This window comes from Lithobates pipiens, unplaced genomic scaffold (genome assembly GCF_037356315.1).
Source record: "Lithobates pipiens isolate NorthernLeopardFrog02 unplaced genomic scaffold, aLitPip1_a1.2 Scaffold_72, whole genome shotgun sequence".
In the NCBI taxonomy this organism is placed as follows: domain Eukaryota; kingdom Metazoa; phylum Chordata; class Amphibia; order Anura; family Ranidae; genus Lithobates; species Lithobates pipiens.
The window spans coordinates 971,287-993,547 of record NW_027507895.1 but is presented as its reverse complement, the minus strand read 5'-3'; positions in this window follow the sequence as shown (position 1 = coordinate 993,547).

Here is a 22,261-nt window from a genome sequence, read left to right as displayed (position 1 = left end):
CGTTGGCCATGCTGCAGCGGCTGCACACGCAGAAGAGGGCCATCAATGAGTACCTGTGCGACTACGGCACCAGGACAGGGTCAGGGGAGCTCGGTTTTTTCTCACCACGCCAGTGGGGCATGATCAGGGATGCATGCACTGTCCTGTCACAGTTTGAGGAGGCCACAAGGATGGTGAGCAGTGACAGTGCATGCATCAGTGACACTGTACCTCTTGTCCACCTCTTGGAGCATACGCTGCGTGGAATAATGGACAGGGCACTTGAGGCAGAACAGAGGCAGGAAGAGGAGGACTTCCTTGCCTCTCAAGGCCCCCTTTATCCAGACAGTGTTCCTGCTGTGCCACCCATCACACAGGAAGAGGATGAGGAGGAGGAGGAGGAGGAGGAGGATGATTGTATCAGCATGGAGGTGGAGGCTGGCACTCAGCATCAGCAGCAGCAGTCTTGTAGGAATGATTTACAGTCCCAAGAAACCCGTGGACTTGTACGTGGCTGGGAGGAGGTAGCTGCGGATCATGTTGTCCTTAGTGACCCAGAGGACTCCGGACTGAATGCCTCAGCTAACCTACGCTGCATGGCCTCCCTGATCCTGCAAAGCCTGTGGAAGGATCCTCGTATTCTTCAGATCAAGGAGAGGGACCATTACTGGCTGGCCACTCTCCTTGATCCAAGGTACAAGGTTAAGGTTGCTGACCTTATCTTGCCGTCGCAGAGGGAGCAGAGGATGAGACATCTCCGGGAGGCCTTGCAGAAAGGTCTGTGCAATGCGTTCCCAGAGACTGGGAGGTTACAAACTCCTGGTCCTGGACAAGGTGTTGCTGAGGCATCGGTCAGAAGGAGCGGTGGAGAAGGTGGCCGTCTGACCGATGCTTTCAGACAATTTTTTAGTCCGCAGCCCCAAGGTATGATCGGTTCCAGCAACCATCGCCAGCGTCTGATTTACATGGTGCAGGAATACCTAGGCGCAAGGTCAGACTTGGACAACTTTCCCACCAAAAATCCTCTGGCTTACTGGGTCTTGAGGATGGATCACTGGCCCAGTATGCAATTGAGCTACTGGCCTGTCCTGCATCCAGCGTTCTTTCGGAACGAACCTTCAGTGCTGCTGGTGGCTTTGTTACCGATCACAGGGTGCGCCTGTCCACCGAATCAGTTGATCGACTGACCTTCATCAAGATGAATCAGTCTTGGATCACCCACAGCTACCAACCACCTGAAGCTGATGTAACCGAATAATTGTTTTTGAAATATCACATCCCTTCAAGACTGCCTATGCTGATGCTGAGTGACTGTCCTGTTATGTTGATTGTCTATCCTCTTCCTCCTCCGCTGATATGGTGGAAGAACATTTTTGGTTCTGGGTGATGCCATCAGCCCAATTTTTCTGCCCCTGTTTAACAGGGGCGTTTAATTACAATTTTTGATGCAATGCTTTGCAGCAGGGCTAATTCCTGCACAAAACTAGAGTATATGGGAGAGGTTGCAGTGTCGTGGCACCAGCACCAGTGCCTAAGGCCCAATTTTTCTGCCCCTGTTTAACAGGGACATGTAATTACAATTCTTGATATAATATTTCACAGGAGGGCCCGTTCCTGTGCCCACCCAGAGTAACTGTGAGGACTTATAGTGTTGTGGCACCAGCACCACAACCACCAAAGGTAAATTTTTCTACCACTGTTCAACAATGGCATGTAATTACAATTCTTGATATAATCGTTCACAGCAGGGCGCTCCAGCGCCCACCAAGAGTCACTTTGAGGGCTTACAATTTTGTGGCAAAACCAACACCTTGTTCTGCCATTTCTGCAGAGCATATAGGGCAGGCCCCTACTTTCAAACATCCAACTTACAAACATCTCCTACTTGCAAACGGAAGGAGACAACAGCAAGTGATATGAAAAAAGACCGACGGCAAAACTAATTATACAGGGGGTATAACCCTTCCTTATGTTTTCCAAAAAGCTTAAAAATAGGTTTTTTTGACTGGAGCTACACTTTGAAAATGTACCAGTTGAAAATTACAAACAGATTCAAGTTAAAGCGGAGGTCCACCCTAAAGTGGACCTTCTGCTCATTGTAATCCTCCCCCCCTCCGGCACCACAATTGTCACCTTTCAGGGGGGAGGGGGGTGCAGGTACCTGTACAGTACAGGTATCTGCACCCACTTCCGGGATAGCTCTCTGCGGAAAGCGGCGTAGATTACGCCCCTTTCTGAAAATCCCCCGCTGCCTGCTGGGAAACACACAGATCCCAGAGGCAGCGGGTCCATCCTTATTGCGCAGCGCGACTCGCGCATGCGCAATAGGGAACCGGGAAATGAAGCCGAAAGGCTCCACTTCCTGATTCCCATACCTAAGATGGCAGCGGCAGCACCCGAGAGACGATCAAGAGATCGGCCTCGGGTGCCGACATCGTGGGCGCGCTGGACAGGTAAGTGTCACTATTTTAAAAGTCAGCAGCTGCAGTATTTGTAGCTGCTGGCTTTTTAAAAAAAAATAAAACGTGGACTCCCGGTGGACTCCCTCTTTAACACAACAAATCTATACAGTCCCTGTCTTGTTTGCACTGCCTGTATACTGCTGTTCTGATTATATAGGGCCTGGGGGCCACACGTATTTCCTTTTTTTAATATGGGTATGGGGTTCCCCTTAATATCCGTACAAGACCCAAAGGGGCTGTTAATGGGCAGGGAGGGCTACCCATGCCATTTTTCTCAATGATTTTCAACCATATTGCAGGAACCAGATATAACATTAAAACCGCAAGCAGTTTTAAATGACGTTATTTCCGTTAAATGTCATTTTGTGCAGGGACTGTTCTAAACACGGGAAACATGTGGCACTTCACAGGCATACTATAGACACCCCCCAGGCACGATATTTAAAGGAATATTTCACTTTTTTTTTCACTTTAATCGCCATTAAAATCAGTGCTCCCGCCAAAACGGCAGTTTTTAAAACTTTTTTTTGCATTGACCCATGTCCCCTGGGGCAGGAGTCAGGTCCCCAAACCCTTTTTAGGACAGTATCTTGCATATTAGCAGTTAAAATTAGCACTTTTAATTTCGAACGTTCGAGTCCCATAGACTTCAATGGGGTTCTTATGTTTTTGGTTATTTTGTATTCAGTGTCCCATACATTATACACACCCCATGTGATATAGGACATTTTCGACTCCAGATGCCCTTAAAGACCTCATTTAAATTATTTAGAAAAAGAATGGTCAGTTACAGGACATCCCATACACTATGCATAACTTATTTGAGACCATTTTACTGTAGCGTTTTGGAGATATGTCACGTTATTCGACTTTTGGAAGGTCTATAACGACCTAATTTCTAATAAGTAGAAATAAATAAAGGTCGATTCTACTACAGGACGTCCCATACCCTATGCACGCCTCATTTGAAACCATTTCACTGTAGGGTTTTGGAGATAAATCACAATATTCGACTTTGGAGGCCTATAAAGTTCTAATTTCTAATAAGTAGAAAAAAAGAATGGTCAGTTCTGATACAGGACGTCCCATACACTATGCACAACTTATTTGAAACAATTTTACTGTAGCGTTTTGGAGATATGTCACTTTATTCGACTTTGGAGGCCTATAATGACCTCAATTCTAATAAGTAGAAAAAAAGAATGGTCAGTTCTAGTACAGGACGTCCCATACACTATGCACAACTTACTTATTTGAAACAATTTTACTGTAGCGTTTTGGAGATATGTCACGTTTTTTCACTTTGGAGGCTTATAACGACCTCAATTCTAATAAGTAGAAAAAAAGAATGGTCAGTTCTGATACAGGAAGTCCCATACACTAAGCACAACTTATTTGAAACCATTTTACTGTAGCGTTTTGGACATATGTCACGTTTTTTCACTTTGGAGTCCTATAACGACCTCAATTCTAATAAGTAGAAAAAAAGAATGGTCACTTCTAGTACAGGATGGCCCATACACTAAGCACACCTCATTTGAAACCATTTTACTGTAGCATTTTGGAGATATTTCACTTTATTCGACTTTGGAGGCCTAAAACTACCTCATTTCTAATAAGTAGAAAAAAAGAATGGTCAGTTATAATAAAGGACATCCCATACACTATGCACAGCTTATTTGAAACCATTTTACTGTAGCGTTTTGGAGATATGTCACGTTTTTTCACTTTGGAGGCCTATAACGACCTCAATTCTAATAAGTAGAAAAAAAGAACGCTACAGTAAAATGGTTTGCATAGGGTATGGGACATCCTGTACTAGAAGTGACCATTCTTTTTTTCTACTTATTAGAAATGAGGTCGTTTTAGGCCTCCAAAGTCAAATAAAGTGACATATCTCCAAAATGCTACAGTAAAATGTTTTCAAATCAGGTGTGCTTAGTGTATGGGACATCCTGTACTAGAACTGACCATTCTTTTTTTCTACTTATTAGAATTGAGGTCGTTTTGGGCCTCCAAAGTCGAATAAAGTGACATATCTCCAAAATGCTACAGTAAAATGGTTTCAGATGAGGTGTGCTTAGTGTATGGGACGTCCTGTATCAGAACTGACCATTCTTTTTTTCTACTTATTAGAAATTAGAACTTTATAGGCCTCCAAAGTCGAATATTGTGATTTATCTCCAAAACCCTACAGTGAAATGGTTTCAAATGAGGCGTGCATAGGGTATGGGACGTCCCGTAGTAGAATTGACTTTTATTTATTTCTACTTATTAGAAATTAGGTCGTTATAGACCTTCAAAAAGTCGAATAACGTGACATATCTCCAAAACGCTACAGTAAAATGGTCTCAAATAAGTTGTGCTTAGTGTATGGGACGTCCTGTAACTGACCATTCTTATTCTAAATAATTTAAATGAAGTCTTTAAGGGCCTCTGGAGTCAAAAATGTCCTATATCACATGGGGTGTGTATAATGTATGGGACACTGAATACAAAATAACCAAAAACATATGCAGTAAATGTATTTAGAAAGAGACACTTTATTTTTTCTGCTTGTGCTGAAAACATTTACATAAAACAATGTATTGAGATGTGACCTATAAAGAAAAAACATTAGTCAAAGACAATGTGAGTTTTAACCTCTACAGAACCGTGCTATAGCCGAAAGAAGGCTACAGTGCAGACCTGAACTGCAGTGAGAGCGTCCCAGGACGTCCTCACGGGCTCGAGCGGCCTGCGCGCCCCCTGCAGGGCGCACTCTGTGATCAGCGAGTCAATGCTCTTCTGTGCCACCTGCCATTGCACAACAGTGCTGCCTACCAGTGACCACCAGCACCATCCATTAGTGCCGCCCATCAGAGCCCACAGTGCCACCTATCGGTGTCCACTACCAGTGCTCATAAGTATCACCTGCCAGTGCCCATCAGTGTGACCTATCAGTGCCCATCAGTGCCTATCAGTGCTGTCTCATAAGCGCATATCAAAGAAGGAGAAAAATTACCCGTTTGCAAAATTTTATAACTATGAATTTTAAAACTATCAAACATTATTTCTTTATTTTTTTCAAAATTTTCAATTTTTTTTTGTTTGTTGTTTTAGCTAAAAAAAAAAAAAAAACCCAGCTGTGATTAAATACCACAAAAAGAAAGCTCTATTTGTGTGAAAAAAAATGCTAAAATTTCATTTGAGTACAGTGTTGTATGACCGCGCAATTGTCATTCAAAGTGTGTCACCAAAGCTGAAAATTGGTCTGGGCAGGAGGGAAGTTTAACCCTTTCATGACTAAGCCTATTTTTGGCATTTGGTGTTTACAAGTTAAAATCCATATTTTTTGCTAGAAAATTACTTGGAACCCCCAAACATTATATATATATATATATTTTTTAGCAGAGACTCTAGAGAATAAAACGGCAATTGTTGCAATATTTTATGTCACACGGTATTTGCGCAGCTGTGTTTTAAACGCAACTTTTTGGGAAAAGTGACACTTTCATGAATTTAAAAAAAAACTAAACAATAAAATTAGCTAAATTTTTTTGCATAATGTGAAAGATAATGTTATGCCGAGTAAATAGATACCAAACATGTCACACTTTATAATTGCATGCACTCGTGGAATGACGACAAACTACGGCACCTAAAAATCTCAATAGGCGGCTTCACTGTGCTCGGCTGTGACAGCCGCTGTAGAGACTGATCTGAGCCGTGAAGGGGTTGTGCCGACTGGCCTCGCAGCCCCACCCCCTTAAACTCGGGGCGGGCTGTGTGTTTTGTCACTACCGTACTCATCGTAATAGGCGCACACACCTTTTTTTTTGGCGGCTGGCTAGACTGTGCATTTGCAAACCACAGCTGGCTTGACCGCAGTATAGAATCCTCACTGTCTCACGTAGGCTTACACGCTGTTACACAGCATAGCAGGTCATGATTATCATCATTCTGATACTCACGCAGGCAGCACAGTCAGCATGTGCTCTGTCATGGATCTGCCAGTGTGTCATATTGCTGTTTGGCGCTTACTTTGTTATTGCTGTATGCTATTGCAGGGTTCAAGTTTGTAACACACAGTACAGTCATCAGTTAACAAAGTCAGCACCCAAAAGCCATGCGACACTGACAGATCCATGACAGAGCACATGCTGACTGTGCTACCTCTGTAATTTCCATATTTCTGATAATCATAAGACGCTGTGAGATGCTACACTTTCTTGGGGGGGGGCAGTAAACATGTGCCTCCCAATCACCCCCTTTAACCACTTCCTGTCCAGCAATGTACTGGTACATTGCTGGATTGGGTACATTGCTGGATTGGAAGGGTGATATCTTGGTCATGGCTACAGCAATGATCAAGATATTATTTTTTAGCCCCAACAAGTCTGCACAAAGTAAAAGTAATCCTAGTGGCCAAGAAGCCCCTGGATTACTTTTGCAGGCAATGGAAGGGGGTTTCACCACCGTTGCTCTCCCATGCAATCAGGGGATGTGGGCAGCAACATCCAGTTCCTGGGACACAGTGAGAGGAGCTGATGATGTGCTTCCTACTTACATGGTCTCATATAAGCAAGCCATTACTGGCTTAAACAAACATCTGATCAAATCGATCTTTGTTTGATCAACTGCTTTGGAGGCCAGAGGAGAGATTTGGGGTCTAATAGACCCCAGATCTCTCCAGAAAGATGACCTGTCACTGCCCTATGCTATCAGAAGGGATGTTGTTCATCCCTTCTGATAGCAATAAAATAGATACAAAAGGAAATTAAAGATACAGTGTACATTTTTTTTTGTAATAAAATAAAATTGAAAACTTTATTAAACTGCCTCTGCCCCCCTGTACTCATGCACAATAATGCACACGTGTGCATATGTAAACAGTGACAAATCTGCAGAGGTTGGGTCAGGTGAGGAGCCTGGGGTGGGGACGAGGGCGGGGTTAAAGGGGACCCCGTCGGGTAGGCTGTATGGGGCCCCATGATTTCTAACAGCAGCCCTGTCCACAGTGAGTATAACAAGCATGCTATGCTGCATATACAGACTGGTTTACTGTTGTGGGTTTAGTAACACTTTAATGCATTCCTTACATGAAGGTAAATAATGTTAATGCATTATTATTCCATCCAGTGCTGCACACCTCTGCAACTCTACTCTACCTTCACTTCCTGGCTTTGCTGAAGCAGAGGGATCAATTGGCTCCTGCTGCTGTCAATCAAAGCCAGTGACGATGGAGCGCTGCTTTCAAATCTCAATCGATATGGACAGCGAGGCTCAAGAGCAAGCCCACATGAGTGCCCCATAGAAAGTGGAGCAGGAGGAGAGCAGCCAGGAATGCCGGCAGGGGACCCAAGAAGAGGAGGTTCGGGCTGTTCTGTGCAATTCCATTGCACAGAGTAGGTAAGTAGAACTTTTTTTTTCTTTTTTCATTAACATTTACAACCACTTAAAGGGGAGGTCCACCCTAAAAATAAAAAAAAAATGCATAAAAAGGCTGCAAGAAAAAAAAATGTTTTCACTTACCAGAAATGGCTGTTGCTAGGCAGATCGTCCTAATCTGCCTCTTCCTATTCCGCGGTGATCTTCTGTCTTCTCCTCCTCACATTGTCTTCTGGGGAATGGGGTGCGGTGCGTTGTGGGAACTGTGTGTCCCACAACACAGCATTCCCCATTTACAGAGCGCTGTGCGACTCGCGCATGCACAGTAGGAAACGGGCAGTAGGGTTGCCACCTGTCCAGGATTCACCCGGACAGTTCGGGTTTGGAATCATGTGTCCGGGTTTCAGACTGAAACCCGGACACATTATTTAGACTGGACTATGGCTTCCCAGCAGGATTGCTGGCTGCAGTTGTCTCAGCTGAGAGTGTCTGTTACACTCTTTCACACTGCCTAAAGGCAACGCTAACTTCCCCCCCCCCCCCCCAAAAAAAAAACACAGATCGGAGAGGAGAGAGGGTTCGATCTGCACCTCTTACTCCACCCCTACCCCTCTTTGTCTTCTCTCACTCAATTCCCTGGTGCTGTGCCTCAGAAAAGGAAAGTTGGGGCTGGAAATTTGAAGTCAAGCAGCCTCAGATACATCTGGATGAGAGGTGCTGCCAAAGGGTGAGTGAGCTCATCATACATCCCTGTCTGTGATTGAAGTCTCACCCCCCTTCTCTCCCCTGCCTCTGAGTAAGTACACAAAGGTAAATCAGGGTTCTCAGAGCACCCCTTACATAAGAGTTCCCCTTTACACCAGAGGCCACAGTGTTACCCCTTATATTAGAGACTTCTTCGTACATCAGTGTTCTCAGTGTTCCCCCTTAAATCGGGTTTTCCAGAGCACCCTTTATGTTAGAGGCCCCAGAGTTCTCCCTTACATCAGAGTCTGCAGAGTCCCCCCTTACAGTGAAAGGGAACTCTGTGAGTTCAGATGTAAAAGGGGAACTCTGTGGACTCTGATGTAAAGGGGGACTCTTTGCTGTGCGCCGCTAAAGTGTTTAGGTTTGACTTGAACAAAAGTTGGCAACCCTAACGGGCAGTGAAGCCACAAGGCTCTACTGCCTGTTTCCCTTACTTTGAATGGCGGTGCCGGGATCCGAGAGCCAAGAGATAGGTCTGCCTCGGGCGGCCGACATAGCGACATCGCTGGCACCCTAGAAAGGTAAGTGCTTATTAAAAGTTAGCAGCTACAGTGTTTACAGGCTTCATTTAAAGTCCCACCCCCCCCCCCCCCACCTATTTGCAGCTACAGTGTTTGTAGCTGCTGAATTTTTATTTATTTTTTTCGATGGCCCACCCCATGAGTTTTACATGTGTGAATTCTGCTTCTACAAATATTCTACAAATATTCTACAAATAAAATATTTTTAACCCCCGTCCCCCCCGTAATTTTCCGATCATGGATGGTTTCAGCCTACTTTATTGTGGAAGTAAACTTTTTGTATTTAAAATCTTCTGACAGGTAGGGTATTTATGACAGAAAAGACCGTATTGGTCTCTTCTGCTATAAACGCATCCTTCTGCCTGTCAGCTGTCATGTTCACTGAGCCGCGTATGCGCAGCTCAGCGAACATTTACAGCCCCGATGCGGTCCTGATGACATCTGACACATCCAGTTGGTATTTAGGGGGTGTATTCAAGTTGCTTTAGGCTTATGGAAAAGGGAGGCAGACAGAGGATCCTAAGTTTTTGGGCCACGGCAACCAATTATATGTGTTCAGGGTGTGGGTGATGAGAACAAGGCGTAAGGATAGGTCACTTTTTGATAAGCACAACTCACAGCCAGCCTGCAAGTGCTACTGGGGTGGTGTGCCTAGAAACTGCCCACTAGAACCATCTATCTGGGGTTAAGATCAATAAGAAATGCTGAAATTCTGATTAAGGTCAATAATGGAGCATTTTCCTGGAATGCCCTATTATACAGTGCCTTGCGAAAGTATTCGCCCCCCTTGAACTTTTCAACCTTTTGCCACATTTCAGGCTTCAAAAATAAAGATATAAAATTTGTATTTTTTGTGAAGAATCACCAACAAGTGGGACACAATTGTGAAGTGGAACGAAATCTATTGGATTTTTGAAACTTTTTTAACTAATAAAAAAATGAAAAGTGGGGCGTGCAAAATTATTCATCCCCCTTGCGTTAATACTTTGTAGAGCCACCTTTTGCTGCGATTACAGCTGCAAGTCGCTTGGGGTATGTCTCTATCAGTTTTGCACATCGAGAGACTGAAATTCTTGCCCATTCTTCCTTGCAAAACAGCTCGAGCTCAGTGAGGTTGGATGGAGAGCGTTTGTGAACAGCAGTTTTCAGCTCTTTCCACAGATTCTCGATTGGATTCAGGTCTGGACTTTGACTTGGCCATTCTAACACCTGGATACGTTTATTTGTGAACCATTCCTTTGTAGATTTTGCTGTATGTTTGGGATCATTGTCTTGTTGGAAGATAAATCTCCGTCCCAGTTTCAGGTCTTTTGCAGACTCCAACAGGTTTTCATCCACAATGGTCCTGTATTTGGCTGCATCCATCTTCCCCTCAAATTTAACCATATTCCCTGTCCCTGCTGAAGAAAAGCAGGCCCAAACCATGATGCTGCCACCACCATGTTTGACAGTGGGGATGGTGTGTTGAGGGTGATGAGCTGTGTTGCTTTTACGCCAAACATATTGTTTTGCATTGTGGGCAAGAAGTTCAATTTTGGTTTCATCTGACCAGAGCACCTTCTTCCACATGTTTGGTGTGTCTCTGAGGTGGCTTGTGGCAAACTTTAGACGAGACTTTTTATGGATATCTTTGAGAAATGTCTTTCTTCTTGCCACTCTTCCATAAAGGCCAGATTTGTGCAGTGTACGACTGATTGTTGTCCTATGGACAGACTCTCCCACCTCAGCTGTAGTTCTCTGCAGTTCATCCAGAGTGATCATGGGCCTCTTGGCTGCATCTCTGATCAGTCTTCTCCTTGTCTGAGCTGAAAGTTTAGAGGGACGGCCAGGTCTTGGTAGATTTGCAGTGGTCTGATACTCCTTCCATTTCAAAATGATCGCTTGCACAGTGCTCCTTGGGATGTTTAAAGCTTGGGAAATCGTTTTGTATCCAAATCCGGCTTTAAACTTCTCCACAACAGTATTACGGACCTGCCTGGTGTGTTCCTTGGTCTTCATGATGCTCTCTGCGCTTTCAACAGAACCCTGAGACTATCACAGAGCAGGTGCATTTATACAGAGACTTGATTAAACACAGGTGGATTCTATTTATCACCATCAGTCATTTAGGACAACATTGGATCATTCAGAGATCCTTGCTGAACTTCTGGAGTGAGTTTGCTGCACTGAAAGTAAAGGGGCCAAATAATTTTGCACGCACCACTTTTCAGTTTTTTATTTGCTAAAAAAGTTTAAATTATCCAATAGATTTCGTTCCACGTCACAATTGTGTCCCACTTGTTGGTGATTCTTCACAAAAAATTTAAATTTTATATCTTTATGTGTTGAAGCCTGAAATGTGGCAAAAGGTTGAAAAGTTCAAGGGGGCCGAATACTTTCACAAGGCACTGTATGTTGAAAGACATTCTCACTTTATCCCCTTCCCGCCGAGCGTACACAGATGTGCGTACTCAGCTTTCGGGGGTTATACCGGGATGATGACAGCAACTGCAGACATCATCCCGATACTGTTGTTTAGAGCGGGCGATCGGCTTTCCGAGGATAACAACCGATGCGGTTAAAATCTGCTCGGCTGTTATCCCAGAGGAGCGGGAGGGGACGTCCCCCCTCCCGCCGCCTCCTGCCATTCTTCCCGGGCCTCCCTGTGGCACCGGAGAGCTGATCCACGATCCGGCGCTTCCGACGGCTAGTGACAGACTGGAACAAAGCCTGAAACAGCTTTGTTCCAGTCTCCTTGATGTAAACACGGAAGCGACGTAATGACGTCACTTCCTGTTTACTCGGCTGCCAATGGCGCCGGTTTTAAAATTTTAGATAATATATAGTATTCAGATACACCGTTTTCGGTGATCTGAATACTTTGAAGTGCAAAGGAGGGATTTGAGGTCTTTTAGAACCCCGATCCCTCCATAAAGAGTACCTGTCACCACCTATTACTGTCACAAGAGATGTTTACATTCCTTGTGACAGCAATAAAAGTGATACATTTTTTATTTATTTTTTAAAACACAATTTAATCATATAAAAATAAATAAGAATTTTTTTTTTAAACCGCCCCCGTCACCGCGAGCTCACGCAGCAAAGAAAACACATAAGGAAGTCGTGCCCGCATATGTAAACGGTGTTCAAATCACACATGTGAGGTATCGCCGCGATCGTCAGAGTGAGAGCAATAATTCTAGCACTATAGTTCCTCTGTAACTCTAACCTGGTAACCCGTAAAAAAAAATTAAAGTGTCGCCTATGGAGATTTTTAAGTACCAATGTTTGTCTCCATTCCACGAGTGTGTGCAGTTATAAAGCATGACATGTTTGGTATCTATTTACTAGGAGCAACATCATCTTTCACATTATACAAAAAATTGTGGATAACTATGCTGTTCTGTTTTTTTTTTAATTCATGAAAGTGTCCCTTTTCCCAGAAAATTGCGTTTAAAACACAGCTGCACAAATACCATTTTATTCTCTAGATTCTCTGCTAAAAAAAAAATATATATATATATATATATATATATATATATACTGTATATATAATGTAGCGGCCATAACCCTTTGTAGGGCGGCCTTAACTTATTGGGCTTACCGGTTACATTTGCTTGGCTTGTCCTTCCACTTCCACGTCTAGGGGTACCCAGGGTTGATACCCAACAACTTCCGCACTGACACAAATAAAGTCCTTTTTAAAGGTTTTATTTTGCAGTGATAACATTCAATAACACAGTCTCTCATGGGAACAGAGGGCACGGGTGAAGAACTCAGGCACCTTGAACTGCAGATCTAACAAAGTCTCTAATTCCACCCAGAGAGTAGCCACTCACAGCTGGCCACTTCAAGGTCGAACGGATCTCTAGCCAGAGATCATGGCAGTCAGCACGTTGATCCAAAACTTGAAACAATCCTATGCACGTGTACAGGTTGTAACTATGAGTGAACAGGAACCTTTTTCCTCAGTACCTGGAACGTTCTCCGTCTCCTTAATAGTACTGTAAAAAGTGTGGATTCGTCAATGTCCTTCCCAACTCAGTAACCAGGCACTTCCCAGGATGCGACTTTCTGGCCCTCCTCCGAAGAGTCCTCCCCCGGTCACTTCCACGAGCTATGGTGCCTCTCCAAGCCGAGAGCACACCCGGACACCTTGAATCCTCCCTCAGTTACTGCTCCTCGGACCAGCCGGCTTCGAGACTCGGGAACAGACGGATCCTTACTTCAGACCAGACGGGTCTATTGGGGGTAACTAACAGAAACATGTTGTGGGATGTCGAACACTACACACCACTAATCACTACACTACACACTGACCACTACACTACACACCACACTGACCACTATACACACTGACTACACTACACACTGACCACTACACTACACACCACATACTGACCACTACACTAAACTACACACACTGACCACTACACTACACACCACACACTGACCACTACACTAAACTACACACACTGACCCCTACACATCGACCACTACACTACACTACACACAGTGACCACTACACACCGACTACTCCACACCACACACTGTCCAGTGCACACTAACCACACTACACACTGACCACTACATATCACATACTGACCACGACACACTGACCACACTACACTACACACTGACCACTACACACACTACACTAACCACACTACACTACACTACACACTGACCACACTACACACTGACCATCATACGCTGACCACAACACACTGACCACACTACACATCACACACTGACCACTACACTACAAACCACTACACTACACACTGGCCACTACACAACACTGGCCACTACACACCACTGACCACAAACTGACCACTACACACTGACCACACTACACACCACTGACCGCTACACACTACTGACCACACTACACACTGAGCACTACACTACACTACACACCACACTACACACTGAGCACTACACTACACTACACACCACACTGACCACTACACACCAATGACCACACTACACACTGAGCACTACACTACACTACACACCACACTGACCACTATACACTAACCTACCTGATTGCTATACTGACCACTACACAATACACTACCCACAAACCACTACTCAATCAATCTTCTCTGCCTCTGTGCGGCCCTGCTGTCACACTGACAGACTGCCTGTCCCAACAGGGACATGATCGGTGACCCGCCTGGAGGGGAGGAGGAGAAGACGGCGGCCACAGACTGCCTGCCGCGATGGGGACATGATTGGTGACCCGGGCCAAAGAGGAGGAGCAGGAGAAGACAGCGGCCACAGCGAAAGCCAGCCCCGCTCCCCCGCAATTGAGGACAGGCCAGCCCCACCTGCCGCACATGACCCCTTTCACCCAATCACAGGGGTTCGGCCAGAGCATGGTGTCACAGAAAAAATTATTTAGATGTATGGAGCGAGGGTGACACATACTGGCGCAGGATTACACCCACCCTCACACCCCCCCACGCTACACCACTGGATAGGACATACTCCAAACCAGCCTTTCTCAACCTTTTCAACACTGAGGAACCCTTGATATAACTTTCTGGTCTCAGGGAACCCCTGCGAAAAAATACTATATCTACAACTCATGATACATTAGTGTGATGGTCAGTGGGAAGAATACTCCTTATACTTGTGGACACTGGGAATAATTAGCTCTTAAAGATAGCTAAAAATATCAATGGTGGCAGTGGGAACTTATCTGAAAGGCAGAAGTTGCTCATTTCTCAAGGAACCCCCAGCAACCACTGGAAGAACCCTGGTTGAGAAACCCTGCTCTAAAGAATATGTGGGAGTGAATTTGGGTAATGTCTGGGTATACACTTTAATGTTTGCAAAACCTTGTTTCTATGTGCAGTTTGTTAAATATCATCAGATCTTGAGAAATTTGCACCTGGATCTAGTTATTAGTTTTATTGTACAGTCTGGAAGGATTCAATGGAGAAAGGCTTGTTATACACACCTATGATTTAGGCAGCTGGATCAAAGTGATCTTTGGGACTGGCAGCGGTAGGGATGAGCCAGGTCAGAGCCGCACTCTTCTCACAGTACTGATCCTGAATGAAGCCTCTGATCTGAGCATAGTACATCTTTTCATCCTCATCAATGACAGACACCACATCACGGACCTGATAGTACAGTCCCTGCAACAAGTCAAACCATGTAGGTTAATGACTCATTCAGCACTACTTAAAATGTTTTAAAAGGAGAATTTTATTTCATTTTGGATAGTGTGTGGAGGTGTTAGCACCCCTGTCCAATTTTTATTACTTTCTGTGTCCCCTCACCATCTTCCCTGGCGCCCTCTCACTGGGAATAAAAATAAGAGAAATCCCATATTTCTGAGTTGTCACCAGAACTTAAAGTGGTGTTCCACACACCAAAAAAAAAAAAATGCTTAAAATTCCAAAAAAAAGAAAGAAAAATATTTGAAAAAAAAACTGAACTCACCTCTAAATGCCTGTTGCTAGGGGGTCCCTCGTAGTCTGCCTCCTTCAGTGCCTGGGCTCCTGACGTCACTTCCCCTCAGTGCAGGAAGGGCTCAGCTCCACCCCCTCCCTCCTGTCAGTCATCTGGGACACGTGACAGTTCCCAGATGACTGCACGGCCAATCATGGCGGGCGGTGCCACTCGCGCATGCACAGTGGGTGCCCGGCTGTGAAGCCACAGCCGGGTGCCCACAGTTGCAATGCCGGCAACGCTGAGAGGGGGGGGGGGACGAGCATTCCCCCGCATCGCTGGACCCTGGGACAGGTAAGTGTCCGATTATTAAAAGTTAGCAGCTGCAGTATTTGTAGCTGTTGACTTTTAATTTTTTTTTTTTTTTTAGGGGATAGTCCTCTTTAATAGAGGGGAAATTCTCCTGACAGAGCATTTTTTCCAGTGACAAACATCTAATGCCCTGTACACACGGTCAGATATTCCGACTGAAAAGGTCCGATTGGATTATGTTGTCGGAAAATCCGATCGTGTGTGGGCTCTATCGGACTTTTTCCATTGGAAATCCCGACGGAAAAAGTTTGAGAGCTGGATCTAAAATTTTCCGACAACAAAATCCGATCTCACTTTTTCCGATCGTTTGTAGAGAATTCCGATGGCCATGCCACGCATGCTCAGATTAAATTACGAGACCAAAGCTATTGGCTACTAGCCTCTACGTAGTCCCGTCATACGCAACGAATGTCACTACGCTCCGAATGATCGGATTTTCCGACAACTTTGTCCGTCCGTGTGTATGCAAGACAAGTTTGGCACAAAATCCTTCGGAAAAAATCCAATGGATTTTGATGTTGGAATGTCCGACCGGGTGTACAAGGCATTAGGGCAGATTCGCCTCACTTTGGAGAGATTTCCTCTACTTCTGATTGTGTCTACAGGACAGGAAGTCAAAAGAAAATCTCTGAATTGGACACCGAAGGAAAAAACAACAGCAAAACACACAATTCTAGCTGAAACCACAATCACAATGTACCCAGAAAGTGAACCAATTTTGGAGGTAGCAGGGTCATTCACTTTTTCACTGACTCCCCCTAAAGTACAGGCCCAAGTTTTGCTCCCCGGTACAGTTCATGGTGTGCATTCACTACTTCCAATGTTATGGGGTTGTGACGTTTTACAGTCAGAAGGCCTGTTCTCCATGCTAGAGTGAAAATTAGGCCACCAAGCACGAAGGGATAGCATTTAACCCTAAGGGATAATTATAAAAATAAAAAAATAAAAATGTAAAAAACTTTTACAACAGTGGGTGCAAGTTCCTAAGCTGTGTTTCTTGCATTGCTTCAAAGTTACTGCGGGACATTCATGTACTCAGTTACACAGCACAGAGTAGTAGGATGGATTAGAAGAAAGATTTACTATTAGCTTATAGCTCATTCATAAAATGTTCAACCTCTGCTGCTCTAAAATAGCACTGCATTGGAATAATACTTGCTCCCAGCCAATTCCTAATTATGCCCCTTGAGCGGGTAAATGGAATCGCCATTTATTTATAAACAATTTTGTCATGATTATCAAAATCATGTATTCTGATTAAGCAAGAGTATTTGTTTCAAATACACAGGATGTGTTTATAACTGTCTTGATAGTGTCTAAATGCCAATCACACCTCCAGCTGTAAATGGGCATTTTCCCAGAGAATCTGGAAGTGACACCTAGGTGCGAAGTGACCATCCCTTTGTGAATATAAATACAATTACAACTTGATTAGACCTTCAAAGAGACGCACAAGACTCCCCCCCCCCCCCCCTCCTTTTAGAGTGTATAAATATAGTCAGATGCCCAGCTTTAGTCAGAACAATATATTTGAATGTATACCATGTACTGATACAAAGTTGTTCTCCCTGCCTATGGCTAAAACCATAGGCTTGTATATTAAATACATCTTTTATAATGTGGTTCAGCAGTCAACATGTTATTGGAATCCCCTAACTTCTGGGGGTTCCCTATCACCTCTCTTTAGAGAAAAATGTGGTTTCATCTTTAGTGAAAAACCCACCATAGGCCCAGTAGTACCCGATGCAGGGGTCACAAATATGTATAAAAAAACATCACACAGACTGTGCTTAACAAGAGGCAGCGAAATTTTGTCCAATTGTGTCGCAACTCTACTTGACAAAATGTCCTCCATTGTGTCTAAACATGACTGTAACATACAATATATTTCAACCAATAATTCTGTGAATAATTCTTCCTTATTTGAAGCATCAATTTATTAAAATAAAATTTAACAGCAGAAAACAGTCAGTATATACAAGAATATACCTTATGAAATAAGGATTCTGAAGTCACTATGGTTGACACGGTCTGCTGCACATGTGTTGAAAAAAGCCCACACCAATGAAGTCTTGGAATTCTGTGGGAAGTCAGCAGTGCCCTGCACCTGTGAAGCTCTGTGGTGTGATGCAATAGGGTGGCTGCCCTCAAGCCGACCCCTGGAGGACATCCTGCCTTGCTGGAGTTGTGCCTCCTCCTCACTTTCCTCCTCTGTTCTCTTAGGCACCCAAGTACAGTCAGTGACTTCATCATCCCATCCCCCTCATCACTGGAGCAAACTTGGCAGTATGCTGCAGCTGGGGGAACATGACTGCTAGTTTCTTGTCCTTCTGTGGCACCCTCTCTCTCTAGGCTCACATTACTCCCTTCCTTAATCTGAGAGCCAACACTGGAGCATTCAAATTGCTGCGGATCCTCCAGCAGCATGTAACCGACACTATGGTCGAAAAATTCTGGTGACTCCTCTGTGCATGATGGTGGGGCTATGGAAGGAGTAACTGTGGACAAGGAGCCGGTGGAATAGGTCGCTTTGGCAGCTGCATTTAACGGCAAAATAGTATGAGCCCCTTGGAACTACAGCGACTTTACTTCCAAGTGCGCTTTCAGTGCACTTTCAAGCGCACTTGCAGTGTATTATATACTGTGTACACCGCCTGCACTGTATTATATACTGTACACTGAGTGCACTGTATTATATACTGTACACTACCTGCACTTATATACTATACACCGACTGCACTGTATTATATACTGTACACCCCATGCACTTTTATACTATACACCAACTGCAATGTATTATATACTGTAAACCGACTGCACTGTATTATATACTGTACATTGACTGCACTGTATTATATCCTGTACATCAACCACACTGTATTATATACTGTACGTTACCTGCACTGTATTATATACTGTACACTGACTGAACTGTATTATATATTCTATACTGCCTGCACTGTATTATATATTCTACACTGACTGCAATGTATTATATACTGTACACTGACTGCACTGTATTGTACTCGAAGTCAAACTGTGGATAGTATGGAAAGGAACAAAGAGCAACAAAGAACATAGACCTGAAGTGTTCCGGGTCATGTGGTCAGTATGCCTAAAAGGGGGCATACCCAAGTATGAAATGTAATGAATGAAATGAAAAGAAAAAGGGAATGGGTGGGTGGGACACAAGAGCCAGCGACCACGAGAGGGGGAAACAGAGGAGCGCAGGCTTTATACAGCCTGACTCCTCCTACAAACACAGGCTGACCTGCGGCCAGCCTTACACTTGTACTCTGAGTAAATCTGTGGATAGTATGGAAAGGAACAAAGAGCAAAAAGAACATAGACCTGAAGTGTGCCGGGGTCACGTGGTTAGTATGCCTAAAAGGGGGCAAAAATAACATAGTAGGATGAAATCTTAACAACCAGATTACACAGTGAATTAATGTCTAACCTGACAAAATCGACAAACGCTTGTGGAATCTCAAAAGTGGCTCTGGGACAAACCCAGAGAAACAAGTCGACCTCCACCTACCCAAATACCAAATAATAAGGGTTGGGGCCCCCTGGCGCAAAGTCACAGAAGCCACTCCTACCCTGAATGAATAGCCAAAAGTATGCTTTAGGGTCCAGACCCTGTTTCGCCCAAAAAAATGGGTGGCGGCAATGAAGTATGTACTTAGCTGCAGAAAGGGGAGCGCTAGGAAAAGGCAGCAGAGGACCATCCCAAGGTTTGACAAATGTAACACTAACAAGCTGGTATAAAACCAACGGGCTCCAAGAACCTGATAACAGTGCCCCCCCCCCCCCCCATTGCTGCATCTCGCGAACATGCAGATGTAACAGAAAAGGCCGGGGTGCCAACCAGTTGATTGGCTAAAGTAAGCGAGACCCTGGGCCAAAAGCCCAACTCCCCTGGCCTTAGGAACCACAAAAAGCCAGCTATAGCACTGCCTTGAGCACCAAGCTGGTAACCAATGCAAAAGGAGACCTGAGAGTATGTCAGATACGTCACGAAAAATATGACCCACAATGGGAAGTCAGCTGAGCACAGCAGGGGTTCCACTCTGCCGGATCCCTGAGGATGGCTTTAATCGAAAGTGCAGAAAATTAGAAAACCTGATGGGTCATCCAACATGAAATGCTGAAAGTGCTGTGGGCCGATACGAGCTGGAAGAGGCAAAAAACAGAAAAGCAAATAGGAACTAGATGTTAACCATCAGGACTGGAAACCTAGGCTGGAAAGCCTGGAAAACATGCCAAGCAGTGTCATGAGCCTTCCTGGTAATCAAAACAAAACCTAATGATCAAGGCTGCTGCGTCAGCCAAATGGAAAACCAATCCATCACGAAACTGGAACTGAAGAGAAATTGCGACGCCGCCACCTGCTTCTGAGACCCAGGCCTACTGAAACTGGCCTAGGCCCCCGAGAGGGTTCTGGGATCCACTAAAGCCCCTGAGCCAGTAGAAGCTGCTGGAGCTGCAATAGGCTGACTTACCAATCGTTCCAAACCATTGCGCAACTCCTGGTCGGACGCAGCTAGGAAATTAAAGGTAGTGTGGAAACGACACACAACTGGTCAGCAACACAACTTGCAAGAGAAACGCGAGCAGACAGAGAAACCTGTGACAAGAATGTAAGCTGCGAGAAGGAAACGTGACTGAAGGAGAAACATGAGTAGCGCGAGCTGATACAAACGTGAGCAGCATAAGAACCAAGGCTGCAAGAAAAACACCACCTGCATAAGAAAGGTTGCATGAGAACGTGAATTGATGAAACAACGAGAGAAATCTAGGAAAAACAAGAGAAATCTGGGAACACGAGAGAAACGTAACATTGCATGAGAAACGTAATATTGCATGAGAAACGTAAATTTCATGAGAGATGCAAATTGCATGAAAACTTACCTGCATTAGAACTAACCGCATGAGAAACTAACCGCATGAGAAACGTGAGTTAGAACTAAATGTGAGCAGTGTAAGAACAGATGAGGAGACTTGCCACCGAACAAGCCAATTAAAAACGATCACCTCAATCTGTTAAACCCATAGGCGTGATGGGTAACCTGCGGTGGAAGAATATGGACAACCCAGCTGTGTGAAACAACCAGAGAATATAACAGACAACTCGCCCATAACATAACAATCCCCCTGGTACCTGATAAGTATAAGGACGTGGGTGCCGAAATGACAGGACCAACAGCGCATGAATGTTAACCTAATGACAACACCACCCTAGTGTATGCAGACGTGAGCCCGAGCAACCTGCAGCGCCAAGACAAGAAATTAAAACGAACACTCAGGACTAAGGTATCCACAGACCGTGGTGGGTAGCAGTACGGTAAGGGTGTAATGGTGAACGTGTACGTATGACGTATGGACTACAGGCGAGAAGATTGTGGGCGTCAATCAATTAAAAACGAAAACCTCAGCCCGTATAGACCTGTAGACGTGACAGATCCTGGATGTAATCCCCAGCTAACGGAAATGCAGCGAACGAAGGGAAATGACATGAAAGGCATATGACATGAAACGTGCGAAACCTGGGAAAATAAAAGAAACGCGAGAAAACGTAAGAAAATGTAAAAAACATGGGAATACATAAAAAAAATGGGAATACATAAGCAACATGGGAGTAAGTAAGGAACATGGTAATATGTAAGAAACATGGGAATACGTAAGGAGCATGGGAATACGCAAGAAACATGGGAATAGACAAGAAAAATGGGAAACGTAAGAAACATGGGAAAGGTAAGAAACATAACATCAGAAATGTAAGAACATGGGAAAAACATGAATTGGCATAAGTCAAAAAAATTGCATGAGAACCACAAAATTGCATAAGAACTATAAAATTGCATGAGAAACAGTAAATTGCATGAGAAACCGTAATTGCGTAAGAACCGTAAATCGCATAAAAAACGTCAACTGCATGAAAACCATAAAAACATAAAACGCACATTGCATGAGAAACGCAAATTTCATGAGACAGGTAAATTGCGTAAGAAACCAATGAAACGTCAACTGCATGAGAAACGCAAAATTGCATGAGCAACGCAATTTGCATGAGACCGTAAACTGCGTAAGAACCGTAAATTTCATAAGAAACCAAAAACATGAGAAAGGTAGAATGCATCAAAAAACATAAATTGCGCGAGACACGTGAATTGCATGAGAACATACACTGCATGAGAACGTAACCGTGTGAGAACGTACACCGCACGAGAATGTAGATTGCCTGAGAAACCGCAAATTTCATGAGAAAACCGTGAATTGCATGAAAAACCTTGGATAACATGAGAAACCTTGAATAGCATGAGAAACCGTGAATTACATGAGAAACCGTGAATTACATGATAACGTAAATTGCATGAGAACATAAATTGCGTTAGAAGCGTAACTTGCCTGAGAAATGTTCTGACC